The sequence below is a fragment of the Natator depressus genome, chromosome 10 (assembly GCF_965152275.1).
Source record: "Natator depressus isolate rNatDep1 chromosome 10, rNatDep2.hap1, whole genome shotgun sequence".
NCBI lineage: Eukaryota > Metazoa > Chordata > Testudines > Cheloniidae > Natator > Natator depressus.
The window spans coordinates 53,400,512-53,414,967 of record NC_134243.1 but is presented as its reverse complement, the minus strand read 5'-3'; positions in this window follow the sequence as shown (position 1 = coordinate 53,414,967).

Sequence of the window (14,456 nt, the reverse complement as noted above, 5' to 3'; positions counted from 1 at the left end):
ACCTCAGCTCTGAGATTCGCTGCCACAGGGGTTTATTTTTACAGCGTAGAGGTACCCTGAGGAGTCTTCAGCCTGGCAGTATTTTTGCTCCTCTGAAAATTCACCCTAGTCATCAGGCATGATAAAAATTAAGACTTTACTCATTTCTAAGCTAGGATTCCCATAATTTATGTGGCATACAAATGTCATCTTATTTTTGAGCATGTGTAGTGGTAGGACAATTATATAGAGATTCACACTGGATAACCTACAAAACTCAGTCATGTGGCTTCATCTCTTGTAACTAATTCAGCCACCCCAATCTCAGGCCTTTAAGAGTGTTATATCAATTACAGCATATTACATGACAGCATAAGCAGCACACACCACTTGGCTTCAATGGGCTTTGGATCAGAACTTAGACCCTGAGCTGTTGAAACAGGAAATCTGTTTACGCAGGGCATCTCAGAGAAATAACTTAAGCAGTCATTGCTATTAAGTACCTCTGAGCTTATCACATGAATGCCTTAGTTAATTAGATAGCATACTGTCCTTTGTCCCACTGACTTCTCCAAATGACAGACATTAGATTTCGTAGAAGTTACCATAGAAGCACAGTTTGGCACTCCCATATCCAAGGTTCTAATGGAGATACAGGAGGAAAGAGTATCTAGTTCCTGTTTGGCCATTACTCACCATTTAATTCAAAAATATTTGAGTCCATAAAGAGGAGTCCTGTATCTTGCTGATAAATTTTTTTTTTAAACTCAGACTCTTTTCAGAATTGAGTTAGTTTCTTACGGAAGGACAAGAGTTAACCCCAGAGAAGAGCAAAGACAAATATTCTGACAAAGCAATGTTCTTAACAGTTCCATTCAAAAAACATTAGAATGATCAGATTTGTGAACCAAGGCATACATACCAAACCAGCAGTTCCACTCTAGATTAGTTAAGGGACAATGATTACAATTAGAATACTACTCAGCTCTTATCGAGATCCACAGAAGGTCAGAATCATTATATCCTTTTACACTTTAGGAAACTGAGGCACAAAGACATGCTGTGACTTGCCCTAGATCACCCAGCAGGCCAATGGCAATGCCAGGACTAGGAACCAGGTCTCCTGAGTCCCAGTCCAGTACTTCACCCATGAGCCCACACATGTAACCTACCCATTCCTCCATAAATGGGTTCAAACCTCAGACTGTCCAGAACATTACTGATGGAAATTAAATAGTTTACATATAGAAGTATCCACACCAGAAACCTTGTCAGTTACTCATCCAATCAATGAACCAACATACATTGTGACCGATATCTACAAACTTCACATTTTGAATATCACATGGCTAGCAATCAACTGCTTATAAAATCTATTGCCCAAGAATGAGGTAAATTAACTATCTGGCCAATAACGTGAAACAAATCGGAGGAAGCCAGTCTGTTCTCAAACTGAAAAAGGCAAAAAGTTGATGAATAAATGATTCATGATTGTTCACCTGGATCTAGCTAAGACAAGCAAAACAGAGGTCTTGACTAGTCACAGTTACTGAAGATCCCCTGGCAATCTGCAAGAATCAAGGAGCTAGTATCAGTGAACTGACCAGATTCCAACATTTGACGTACTTAAGGAGGTAGTCTTGATACTGTTCTATAGGTTCCTCCAGCCCTCCCCAGGAAATAGTGACTTAGGACCCAGTCCTGCTTGGAGCACCACGCTGCCCTGCACCCACTGAGAGCCCCACTAAAGCCAATGAGGTTCCATACAAGGATTTGTCCTTGCAGAGCTCAGGGCCTTAGCCCAGCTGTTGTTCTGGATAGGAGTACATTAGACATTTACCAATAATCTTTTAGATGAGACTGACATTTATTGGCTAATTCTGATTCGGACTATTGAGATGCAACTCAGCTGGCTTTAGTGTCATGTTTTAGGTCAAGTTCTCATTTATCTTCACAAAAGGTACTTGATGTGAACTGTAGTCAGTGTAATGAACAGTGACAACAGACACCTGCAGGGAATGCTAGCAAAGCTTCTGCAGTCATCCCTTTTTTCTCTACTCAGAGATTGGTTGCCACAGGTGTCTTTGTTTTCCAAGATCCTACTTTTACATGTGTAGATGTGAGTGAGAGAGAAATAGAACAGAAAAGGAGGATTAAATTAAAATATATTAAGAAGAAACTAAATTAAGTAATAAATCACAAACAGAACCAGGGGCAAGAGATACAATAGACCACTAGGAAAATCTACAGAGTTATCATTGAGGCAAATGTGGGATCATCTCTTTTCTCATTGGACTATGGCAGAATTTCCTAGCTGTGAGAGAACAGCCAGGGAGAGAGCTCAAGCAAACTGGGATCATAGCAGAATACTACACACTTCCTTTAAACATTTGTAGAATTCAGATGCTTTGAGAACAAGAAGAGAAAACATAAAATATCTTACCCTTCCAAGGCCCTGCCACAAAGAGAAGACTCATTTCTGCTACAGTCCCAAAATAAGGGGAGAAAATACTTACCTCACCACAACAAACCACCTAAGCACTATCTAACCTCAAGCCAGCATGTACCCTTCCTGCAGGCTTATATACCCCACACCTCTCCAGGGAAACAGCTGCCTGCTGCTAACAAGACTGGCTAGCCTTCTTACAAGGAACACTTGCACTGCCACCCATCAACATTAGCCGACTGCAGAGGTGCGTAACTCTTCAACAGGGGAATTTTAACCCTTTCCTCACCAGAACCTTTGTGTGGACTTTTACTCTGTCAACCAACCCTATCAATCACATAATTGACCAGCTATAAATTTCTAAAATACTCATAGCCCTTCTGCCTGGGCTTTGCAGAAATCATTGGCTTCTTTCAGCAGCATAAGGGGAAACCTCCTGTGGGATTCTACTAATACTAGGCCTTTGGGGGAAAAAACTCTCTCATATGTGCTGAACACCTGAATTCACTTATCTGGAGGAGAAATGTCATGAGCATGCCCTGCTAGAAGCATGAGGGCCCATTAAGCCATGCGGGCTGTATCAGCAGCTATTGTTAGGTGGGGGTGGGGGTTCAATAATGTAGCATATTGTCATTTGCAGACTCATTTTGCTAGAGAAAAATCTAACGAGCAGCAAGTGGCATGTCCTCAGTGGGATGGAGAAAGTTACTAGGAGATGGAGCACCTAAGCATAGTCAAGCCATTCCAGGGAAGTTAGGGGTGTGCCGAAGAGCATGAGAACATCTTAACAGATTTCGTACACAATCAAGACAACAAAGAAATGTAAAGAAAACCCCCTTTTCAAATTTCAGTATCCTGGGCACAATGCTTGTAGCATTTTACAGTCTCTTAGCACAAGAGCAAATGACTACACAAACCACCCCCTCTTCCCCAGAGGGCCCTGAGACATCACCCTTACAGTTTCTTTTGCTGTGACACGTTGCATCTGGCAGCAACATGAATGCTGGATAGGACCATACCATTGCAAACCACTTCCTATGACAGGCAAGTCTGCAATTGCAGCCCAGTTTGTTAAGATTTGGTCAATAGATATGTTCAGCGGAAGCGTTATGTGATGGACAGCCCCGTTTGAGCAATGCAGTGGAATGGTATATGCCATAAACATTATGATATTGACAGTATCTCATAGCTTATGTCTGAAAAATAATCCAGGTGGCAGAGCCTATTAGAGTACATGGGCGACTCAGGAGCTAGAAGGGGCTAGCATTTGCAGACACCTGAAAAGAGTATGGCTTTCCCAGGAAACGCGGCAGAGAGTGTGCAGGGACCAACAAATCTTTGCCTGTACTAGATACCTTCTCCTCAATGAGCTTCCATTAAAAGCCAAATTAGCTTTAAAAGGAGAGTGGGAAACTTTATCCTCAGGTGGCATGTGCATGTGATTTCATGGGTTTCACAAAATACGCTGGACTACCTGAGTTTTAAAGTACTGCCACTGTATTTTAACCATGTAATCACATATAAAGTTTTGCCTGTGTTGGTAAAGAGTTCAAAGGTTGAACTAGTTTATTTTACTACAGCACGCAGCAGTCTTCTCTTAGTTCAATTTTAGCTGCCGTGTGTCCGTTTTTAAAGCGCTAGGACGCTGAGGATGAGTATTCAGTATATCAATTCATCGTCTGTATCATATCTCTGATCACCTCAGAGCCCAGTCCTCAGTCTACGCTCTATGACAGTTCTTCTCTGTCCCGGACTCAGCTCTTACCACCCCAGGCAAGTTCCTAGCCTGAGGGAGTGGCTGGGAATGGGTAGAGAAGAGAGGCAGGTTATGATCTGGAGGAGGCAGGGAGGAGAGTTCCCAGAAAGAGGCAGGCAGAAAGTTTCAGTACTTGTTTCATGCTAAAGTCTGGCCCCGACTCCAATTCCCAGAGGCCAGAACTACTCCCCCACCTTCCTCAGTACAAGGTGCCTAAGAGGCCACTCAGTCCCCATGAGAACTATTCTTCCCCAGGTACCATTCACATGGGGATTAGCCAGTTTCCCTAAGGATTAAAAGTACTCTGAGAATAAATCTTTTAAAAGATCAAAACCCCAGATAACAGCGAGAGAATGTTTGGCAGCTGGTGGAAACACAATAAGTAATAGATCACCTGAGGGGGATGAAAGTGAACTGCCAACCTTAGCCAATTAGAACCAGTTACTTGCCTTCCCATGTTGGCAAAAAAGCCAGGCAAAAGTAGCCAAGTTTAACATCTTTTATGTTAGTTGGGTAGTGGAACACGTCCTTGTTTGGCCTGGGAACAGAACCAGAAACTGTTAACATCTATTGCTTTTGTGTAAGCTCTAAATGTGAAACAAAGCAGAACAGAGTCTAATAATGAAATAGTGTTTTTTTGCCACCATAAAGGTCAAAATCTAAGGTCCTGATCCCACAAAGAGCTGTGGTCAGGCAATAGCCTGCCCTTGAATGGAAGTAAGTTCAGAGGAATAGGGTCTCCATTTGCAACAAACAATGTAATCAACAAATTTTAACCCCTTTTCCAATTCCCAAACAATCTGCAAACAAACTTTACTGGAAAAAAATTGTAATCTGTAATTATTGTAGGAATGACTTGCAAACATATTTCAGCCTGTGAATTTCTTGTCATTACTACTAGTTGGCATTTGCTAGTCACACAGTGTCACCGGTCATCTCCAGCATATCCTGCTATACCCACAAAGAACTGCCAAGGTGGCATTGTGAACGTTTGTGTACAGTTATCCATGTGAGGAGTCACACTTCTTCCTTCCATATGCAAAAGTGCACTCATAAGAGTATTCGTGGGAAGCAAACAAATAGGTAAGCGGGCAGAGAACGTGGAGGTGAATTCATGATTTTTATTCCAATAGATGCTCAGGAATACTTCTCCCCACTCCCTCCAGTATTTGCCCAGCTATAATGAAAAAAATCTTCATCTACTCACTTTTAATCTGAGCTAATAAATACATCATGATAGCTACCGCAACCAATAAAGATTCGGGGTGGGGAGTTGATATTTTAGAACCACCTGTAACTTGAAACCTGCTCTTTTGGTTTCTGCTAGTTATTTTTTTAATCGTCATTGGCCATTAATTTCTTTCAAAATTGATGATTTTGGCTGAGTTGCTTTGGAATAGACCGAGCGAAAAACAAGGCAAGCAAGCGCTCACTTGATGTTAATTCCTTCTTGTTCTCCTCATTCAGAACTAGTACCAGAATTTTATGTTTTTAATACCCAGTTAAATAAATGAGTCTTGACAGAGTAACAGGTCCAACGCCAGTAAAGCAATAGTGGTTTTATTCAGTCTCCACTTGATTTCATTTCATGGCACTTTTCCAGGCACTTCCTTGATATAATTTAATTACTAATATAATTTAACAGCTGGATCTAATTTAATTATTAATGTACCCCTGTACTATTTTTGGTTCTATACATTGCAAATGCTAAAACTCACTGGATTTTTCTCCTTTATTTTGTGCAATTTTTCTCCTTTGGACCTGGAAAATCAATAGAGAAGAGGTCATGAAGGCCTTGGGCTCCATGGCTGAATCAGTATCTGATTGCCTGTGAAATTATCTGCTCTTATAAGAAATGCCTCTGAACCCCCCGCCATGAGCCATGGCAAAGGGAAATGCTCCTGAAAGGGGTGTATGTCCATTCGACCTAAACAGAAGGATATATCATGCATTCCCAGGTGATCATCCCATAAGTGACAAAAGTGCACTTTAGCAGTGGTCACTGCCTTCTTTCTTTGAATATACATGAGTGAATCTAGGGCCTGTGTAACAGGGGCCCACCGCCATGGGCGCCAGGTTTGTATAATTTTTGGTGGTGCCCAGAATGGGTCCAAGCAGAGCCATCCCATCCCTAAGACGGGACCCAGGCCCCACGCTTTGGGGGGGCCCCAGGCAGTCTTGGGAGTTAGCAGGGGGCCTGGTGCTGGCAGCAACAAGTGACCCGCCTCCCCAGCCCACATCGCTCCGTCCTGCCGGCTCCTGGCATTGCTTGGGGGAGGGGGTGGAAGCCGGAAAGAGGGGAGGGAGGGGTAGGGGCTTAGGGGAAGGGGCAGAATGGGGGCAGAGCAGGGGCGGGCAGGTTGGGGTCTGGTTGCTCGCTGCTGCTGGTGCCAGGTCCCCTGCTAACCCCCCAGGCTGCCCTGGACCCTGTATCCCCCTGAAGCATAGGGCCCTTCCAAAGCACAGGGTCTGGGGGGATTGCCCCATCGATCCTATGGATGGGATGGCTCTGATAAAAATATAAACTCAAACATTTGCAGAGCAAGGGCACCATGGGCCCATATAACTCACCACCTATGCCCACCACCACACCCAGTCTCTTCCCTGCAGAAACCACAGAGACTCCACCAAGTGTGCTCTCAGTGACAGTTTATTTCTATTTCCCTCCACCAATATCACCACAGTTCCCCCTACTCCTGCCTCTTTGCCAAGCTTTAGATCCTCTTAGCAGGACCTGAGGGGGGGAGCAGAAATCTCCCACTCTGAGCCCTCTGCATGACTAGCCACATTCCTCTCTTCTTCCCTCTTTGGGCTACCTTCCTGTGCCTCTTTTATCAGCCCTGGGCTGACATGGCCAATTGAGTTGTTACCCCCCCACCCAGCCCACTAGCCTGAATGGATCATTATCCCCTAATCAGCTTCTCCTGGGGCGCTAATTAGCCTCCATGTGATCAGAGCACAAGCTCTCCTACTCACTCCCTGCACTTTGTCACAGCCTGATCAAGTGAGTAGCTGATCAAACAGCTTTTCCCTTGTTCCTTCTGTCTTATCCCCCAAATTATCTGTTTTGGTATTACTTAAAATGAGTTAGTTACCATGAATTTCCCCAGGCTGGACAAACAGCTTGGATTGTGCACCCTTCTGCTGTGTTAAGCAAGCTATATAATCCCTTTAGTTCACAGTTATTGCAAATATTAAAAACCAGGCAGGGTCTAGACACAGGCTGTCAGAACCCCTTTATCGGGTTAGTCTTTCTCTTGCTTTCTTCACTTCCTTTTTATTTTCTTCTTGCTTCTTTCTAAATGCACAGGTCCCTGAAATGCACGATCTGGGCAACTTGTGCCTTTTGACTTCCCGCCACTGCTGGTTGGGCTGATGCCGTAGAAGCTGCAAGAATGGCCCTCCAAAAAGCCACCATGTTACAGGCACAGAGGAGCCAAGAGGCAGCTCCCATTACACCTGATGTTGCAGGAACAGGGATGGCCTGACATGTTTGCAAAGGAAATAACTTATGTCATGACAGTGAATGGTAAAGTAGCTCAAGTCACACTGAAGATGGATGGGACTGGTGGGGTTGGTTGTTTTGCCATAATAGTCAGAATATGTGGCTAAATCAAGTAGTACATTAAAAAATGTGATAGCAAGCCCTTTCCTAGTTTATTAACATGTATTTTAGCATGTTTACCACCACATATTATCTAAAACCATGTTTGATTCATACTCTCGCCGATGTGGGAGATGGTAGGATTAGTATATTCATGTCAAACCCTCATCTCACAGCACCTCATACAACCAGATAGTGCCTGATGTAGAGATTGTTTCAAAACATGTCTCCATTGTGCTCTTTCCCCCCATGCCCCATGATTTATGAGATGGCATTTTCCTACCACTTCAGCATGCCGGACCTGTTCTTTGAAGTTGCCCTCGGAATGGGGCCAAAGTTCTCAGACAGCCTCTGGTTTTACATACCCAAAGGTGTGTGCAACTGCTTGCATTTGCAAAAAATGGGTGTATATATCCATTTGAAATACAGGAAAGGCTGTCTTTTATTCACAAATGAGTCTGAAAAATCAAAGGCCAGGGCTGAAAATTTGGCCCACTGAAGGTGGTGTTGGAAAAAGCCTATGGCCAGTTGTAGTGGCCCTACCAATTCTGCCACTAAGGAGCCTTTCCAGAGAATATTTCCCAGTATATTTGCTTTCCGCCCTCAATATATATAGCCTGATTAATGCATTTCTGATTAAAGAAATAAGCAACTAAAGATTAGATGAGAATGATGACATGTTTCAGTCCAGGCTGTTCTCATAAATTGATTTCTTTTATTTTCAGTTGGGTGGGAGTTCAGAATGAAAAATGTTACAGACATGAAAGTTGCAATTCTTCAACAAAAAAACTTCAAATCCAGACTCCAGCGAGAAACTGTTGAATTGGAATTCATTTGCAAATTTGATACAATTAACTTAGGCTTGAATAGAGACTGGGAGTGGCTAAGTCATTATGCAAGGTAACCTATTTCCCCTTGTTTTTTCCTAACCCCCCCAGACGTTCTTGTTAAACCCTGGATTTGTGCTGGAAATGACCCAACTTGATTATCATACACATTGTAAGGAGAGTGATCACTTTAGATAAGCTATTGCCAGCAGGAGAGTGGGGTGGAGGGAGGTATTTTTTCATGCTTTGTGTGTATAAAAGATCTTCTACACTTTCCACAGTATGCATCCGATGAAGTGAACTGTAGCTCACGAAAGCTTATGCTCAAATAAATTGGTTCGTCTTTAAGGTGCCACAAGTACTCCTTTTCTTTTTGCGTATACAGACTAAAACGGCTGTTACTCTGAAATTTGTCTTCATGAAATCTTACGACACAAAGTTACAGTGTGACATTCTTACAGAGGGGTGAAGTCCTCCATTTAACCTGTACACACAGAAAATCATTGATAAAACCAGTTTAGACACAGATATGAAAAATCCTTATTACTCTATAAATCAATATTATCTCCTTAAAATGCTGCTATTGGGTCTTTCTGCAGTTCCCAGCTAAAGAGACTGTTTGCCTGTGAAATTTACTCTATAGCCCCTGCTGCTGAGGTCCACATTGCAATAGAAGTTTGTCTTGTATATTGTATTCAGGGAAAAGGAAGACACGTCGGGCATTTCAATTTACCAAATGTCATAGAATCATAGAATATCAGGGTTGGAAGGGACCTCAGGAGGTCATCTAGTCCAACCCCCTGCTCAAAGCAGGACCAATCCCCAATTAAATCATCCCAGCCCAGGGCTTTGTCAAGCCTGACCTTAAAAACTTCTAAGGAAGGAGATTCTATCACCTCTCTAGGTAACGCATTCCAGTGTTTCACCACCCTCCTAGTGAAAAAGTTTTTCCTAATATCCAACCTAAACCTCCCCCACTGCAACTTGAGACCATTACTCCTTGTCCTGTCCTCTTCTACCACTGAGAATAGTCTAGAACCATCCTCTCTGGAACCACCTCTCAGGTAGTTGAAAGCAGCTATCAAATCCCCTCTCATTCTTCTCTTCTGCAGACTAAACAATCCCAGTTCCCTCAGCCTCTTCTCATAAGTCATGTGTTCCAGACCCCTAATCATTTTTTTGCCCTTCGCTGGACTCTCTCCAATTTATCCACATCCTTCTTGTAGTGTGGGGCCCAAAACTGGACACAGTACTCCAGATGAGGCCTCACCAATGTCGAATAGAGGGGAATGATCACGTCCCTCGATCTGCTCGCTATGCCCCTACTTATATATCCCAAAATGCCATTGGCCTTCTTGGCAACAAGGGCACACTGCTAACTCATATCCAGCTTCTCGTCCACTGTCACCCCTAGGTCCTTTTCCGCAGAACTGCTGCCTAGCCATTCGGTCCCTAGTCTGTAGCTGTGCATTGGGTTCTTCCGTCCTAAGTGCAGGACCCTGCACTTATCCTTATTGAACCTCATCAGATTTCTTTTGGCCCAATCTTCCAATTTGTCTAGGTCCCGCTGTATCCTATCCCTGCCCTCCAGCGTATCTACCACTCCTCCCAGTTTAGTATCATCTGCAAATTTGCTGAGAGTGCAATCCACACCATCCTCCAGATCATTTATGAAGATATTGAACAAAACCGGCCCCAGGACCGACCCCTGGGGCACTCCACTTGACACCGGCTGCCAACTAGACATGGAGCCATTGATCACTACCCGTTGAGCCCGACAATCTAGCCAACTTTCTACCCACCTTATAGTGCATTCATCCAGCCCATACTTCTTTAACTTGCTGACAAGAATACTGTGGGAGACCGTGTCAAAAGCTTTGCTAAAGTCAAGAAACAATACATGTCAAGTCATTTAAGAACTTCAGTCATCTTTCATTTGTTTGAAATGACTTAGGTACTTTGGCCTGGCCTACAATATTCTACACTACAGATGTTTAAAACGTTCCCAGGCTGAACTAATCATTCTGGTGCATAACTAGTACGTCCCGAACACACAAAGGCAACTAGAAACACATTAATTTTGGGTCAAAGCTGAGGCATATCTTGGCTGGATACATAAAAAAAGGGTCTCTTCATTAGCTTAGGAATGTCAATGGACAAGTGCAATATAAAAACCTTACAAAAATCATTTGCATGATGACAGCAGAGAGGTTATTGGGATTTGTAAATAAAAGTCTTGACATAGTGATTGGAGAACCTTACCTGAATATTTACACATTTCCTGCTGTATAGGTGTTTGGCTTTTTAAAAAATTACTGATACACCATTTGTAATTTGTGGTTTTCTTGTTTTAAAAATTAAAATATTTTCATTTTCACACAATGAATGTGAGTTTTGTCTGTATGTTGTCCACTTAGAATGCAAGCTCTTCTTGGCACGGATGTGTCTTATCTTATCAGCTGGGAAAGTGCCTTACGCATATTGGGTGTTATGCAAGTAGCATATTTTAAGCATGAGTGCTCAAGACATTGCCCAAAGTGGGTTGTGAATAGTGCATGTTTGATTGTAAAATTGCTCCAGCTTGGTGAGTTGTGGCATTTAAATCAAGAAATGGAAACAATGCCATATAGCAATTAACTAACACAATACAACTGCAACTATTTGGAATTCACAAATGGTCTCCAGCCTAAAAATTATTTAAAACATTCACAAGTGATTTTTAAGAGTTTCTCAAGCTGATCATAAATAATTCACAAACAGCAGGGGAAATAGCAAAGAATTGTCAGATACATTAGAATTTATTCTCCTATTTGATCAGTATCAGTCAGCAGGAAGTTGGAAAGCTCATTTCCTGGAGAGGGTTCAGTATGAACCCAAGGTTAATTTCAGCACTCAAAGATTTAAATCAGCAGACAAGGTTCAAGGAATCACAGACTTTGAGAGGCTTTAACCAGATATTTTAATGAGGTGATAACATTAACCTAAAGGAAAATGTTCATACTGATTTAAAAACTGAGGAACATAATTTAAAAATTAAGAATGAAAAATATTTAGGAAACTCAGGCAGAAATGTTTAAGACAAAGGGCAGTTAGCATATGGAATAAAATGCTTGAGAAGAGGACTGAACCAGAGGATGTTTCCAGGAGCAATTCCAATTTAATACACTTAATTCATGCAGTTCATTCATACTGGTTGTTTTAAGTAGTGATAAGCTGTGTATTCACATTGTTAAAACACACTATCACGGATAGTGCATCACGGATGTACTGTGGCACTCATTTAATAAATCCTCTTGAATGCAAGAAGCAGAATTGATGTTTTTGGATGCTTCTGAATGCTATAAATACATCACAGCAATTCCAGTGAACAAGAGTCTAGTAGAGAATTAGTACAAGCATCTCTTAGGATTCCCATTGGCTTCAACAAGTACAGACTATGTAATCAAGAACCACACTGCAGATCAGAAAGGAGAGTTCATTCTTCTTGTAGCACAGATGTATGCTTGCCATTCTAAACAATTGATCAATCATTTGTAACTGGATATTATGGCATAACAATAGCAAATAAATACATAATGTGTATCCTGTAGGTGACTGGGAAGTGTAATAATGTGTCTTGGCAAGTGTGATGCAACCTCAATATCCTGGTCAGAAAACACTGTACAGTATATGCAAATAAGTCTAAAATAGTCAAGCTTAAAAACAAAACACTTATTTCACAAGATACACTTATAATATGTTGAAGAAATGTAGGAGGGACTCTATCTGCGATGTCTATATGTGAAATGTCCAAAGTGATGGGTTCCAGAACAGTGACTCCTTTAAGTCAAACAGAAAATCCTAGGGAATCTAGAGATAAAGGTACATCGGTAGGAAAGTTTCAATCAAGAACCCAAGATGATAAACTCAGTCTGAGCCTATTTATTTTAAAACAGTGGTTTGCAACCTGTGGTCCGCAGACCACTTGTGGCCTGCAAACTATGTCTAAGGGGTGCACAAAAGCTGACTATGAAAATAAAGTTTCAGATCCCAGAAAATGCATTCCGTTCTTCTGATCAAAAGTATGCGACTACCCCCAGTCAAAACCCGGAAGTAGTGTTGTTACCACAGAAGCCCACAGTTTAGCGCCTTTTCTCATGCGGTGTCAAATGCCATGCTGAGCATGTGCACCATTTACAGTTAAATCCTGTTCAGTCAGTTTTCAGTCCAAGACTTCTATGGTAGGGGTCTGCGGACCACAGGCTGAATTTCCAAAGGGGTCTGCACCTCCATGTGAAATTTTTTAGGGGGCCCCAAATGAAAAAAGGTTGGAAACAACTGTTTGAAAGCATCCTCAGCCATTAGCCAGGGAGCAGCAACATAAGGAAGGTCAGCTCTTGCGTTTAGTATTTTTTTAAATACAGTTCTTATTTTTGCTTGGTGACTTCCACTTGACAAATGGATGAATGGTCTCTCTTATTTGATGGATGTGGCACGAAAACCAAGATTAGACAGAAATGCAGCTACATCTCCGTTGGGAAAGCTAATATTGCCTTTCCGAGTACTCTTCTTTCTCACTCAGTTGCATGCTGTGCTTCACCCAAAGCACCGTTATCTCCACAGCCCACGTTCAGACATGCAATGAGCATTAACTTGTTTATTTACTTGCTCTGGACATTCTTACTGTGAAATATTAAAATTGATTACCAATGATTCAAAGCATCATAAAAGATGGCCTATCGCAGCGTAATAACTCAACTGGTTACTGACAGGGGTTAAGCAAGGTGAAGCATCTGTCAGAGAATGGAAGGATACCTTATTGTTGAAGAATGGGATAGGGAATGAGATCTGGACTTGAAATTTCAAAAGTTGCATACATACAACTGTGCATGAAGTTGCTGCCATTGTGTAAGTATTGCACAAGTTTAGGCCCTGGGTTCTATAATTGGCTCTGCCACAGCATTCCTCTATGACTTTGGAAAAATTACTTAATTACTCTGCCTGCTTTTTCCAGCCATAACATGAGGATGCCAACCCGCTTCTTTGGTATATTGTGAGGCTCAGTTTATATTTGTAAAAGATTACAAGATGCTCAGGTACATACAAGTGCAAATCATAGTGAACTCGTATCAAGGACCCTGCAATACCATTGACAAGCTACAGTCTAAGCCTCGACACCAACAGTAAGCTCCAGAAGGCATGCCCAGCAAAGGAAACATCAGGTAGAATCTAGGGCCAGGATTTTCTACTTATACAAGAATTATGCACATTAGTAGAATACGAAAGGGAACAAAGTGCAAAAGGGAGACAAAGGAGTGGCGGGGACGTGCACAGGGAGAGGGTGCGTTTTAGAATAAAATTAACACTGTCTGAATGCTACACAGCAGGTTTCCCAAAACAGAAATGAACTCATCCTTGTGAATTTAAAAAACAGGAGAAGAAAGTCCCAAGAGCAAGAACATTCAATTTTGGTTTTGCTCTTATCCCCTTGTGATTGTGGCAAATGTGAACAATATTGCCAGTTGACACACTCCAACCAGCTGTCAACGAGGAGGTCACGCAGCCAGCCATTAATGCTATGTGACATTGGTAAGCCAACTCTGGGTTGAAATATCATTCAAATATTTAAAAAAAATTAAAAAAATACAGCTTTTCCTTTTGCTTGAGGCCATTTTCGGCCTCTCCAAATCAAGTGACTGGTGCGTTGCTAATAAAATTCCACAAAACTCTTAGATGTTAACCCCCAAAACTGGCCAAATTCTTATTTGTGTAATTACATTCTGCCCACCGTTTTCTGCTTACATTGTCAGTTAGATACAGTATTCTTTACGTTCTCTTCCAAATTGTTAATACCATTGTATACTC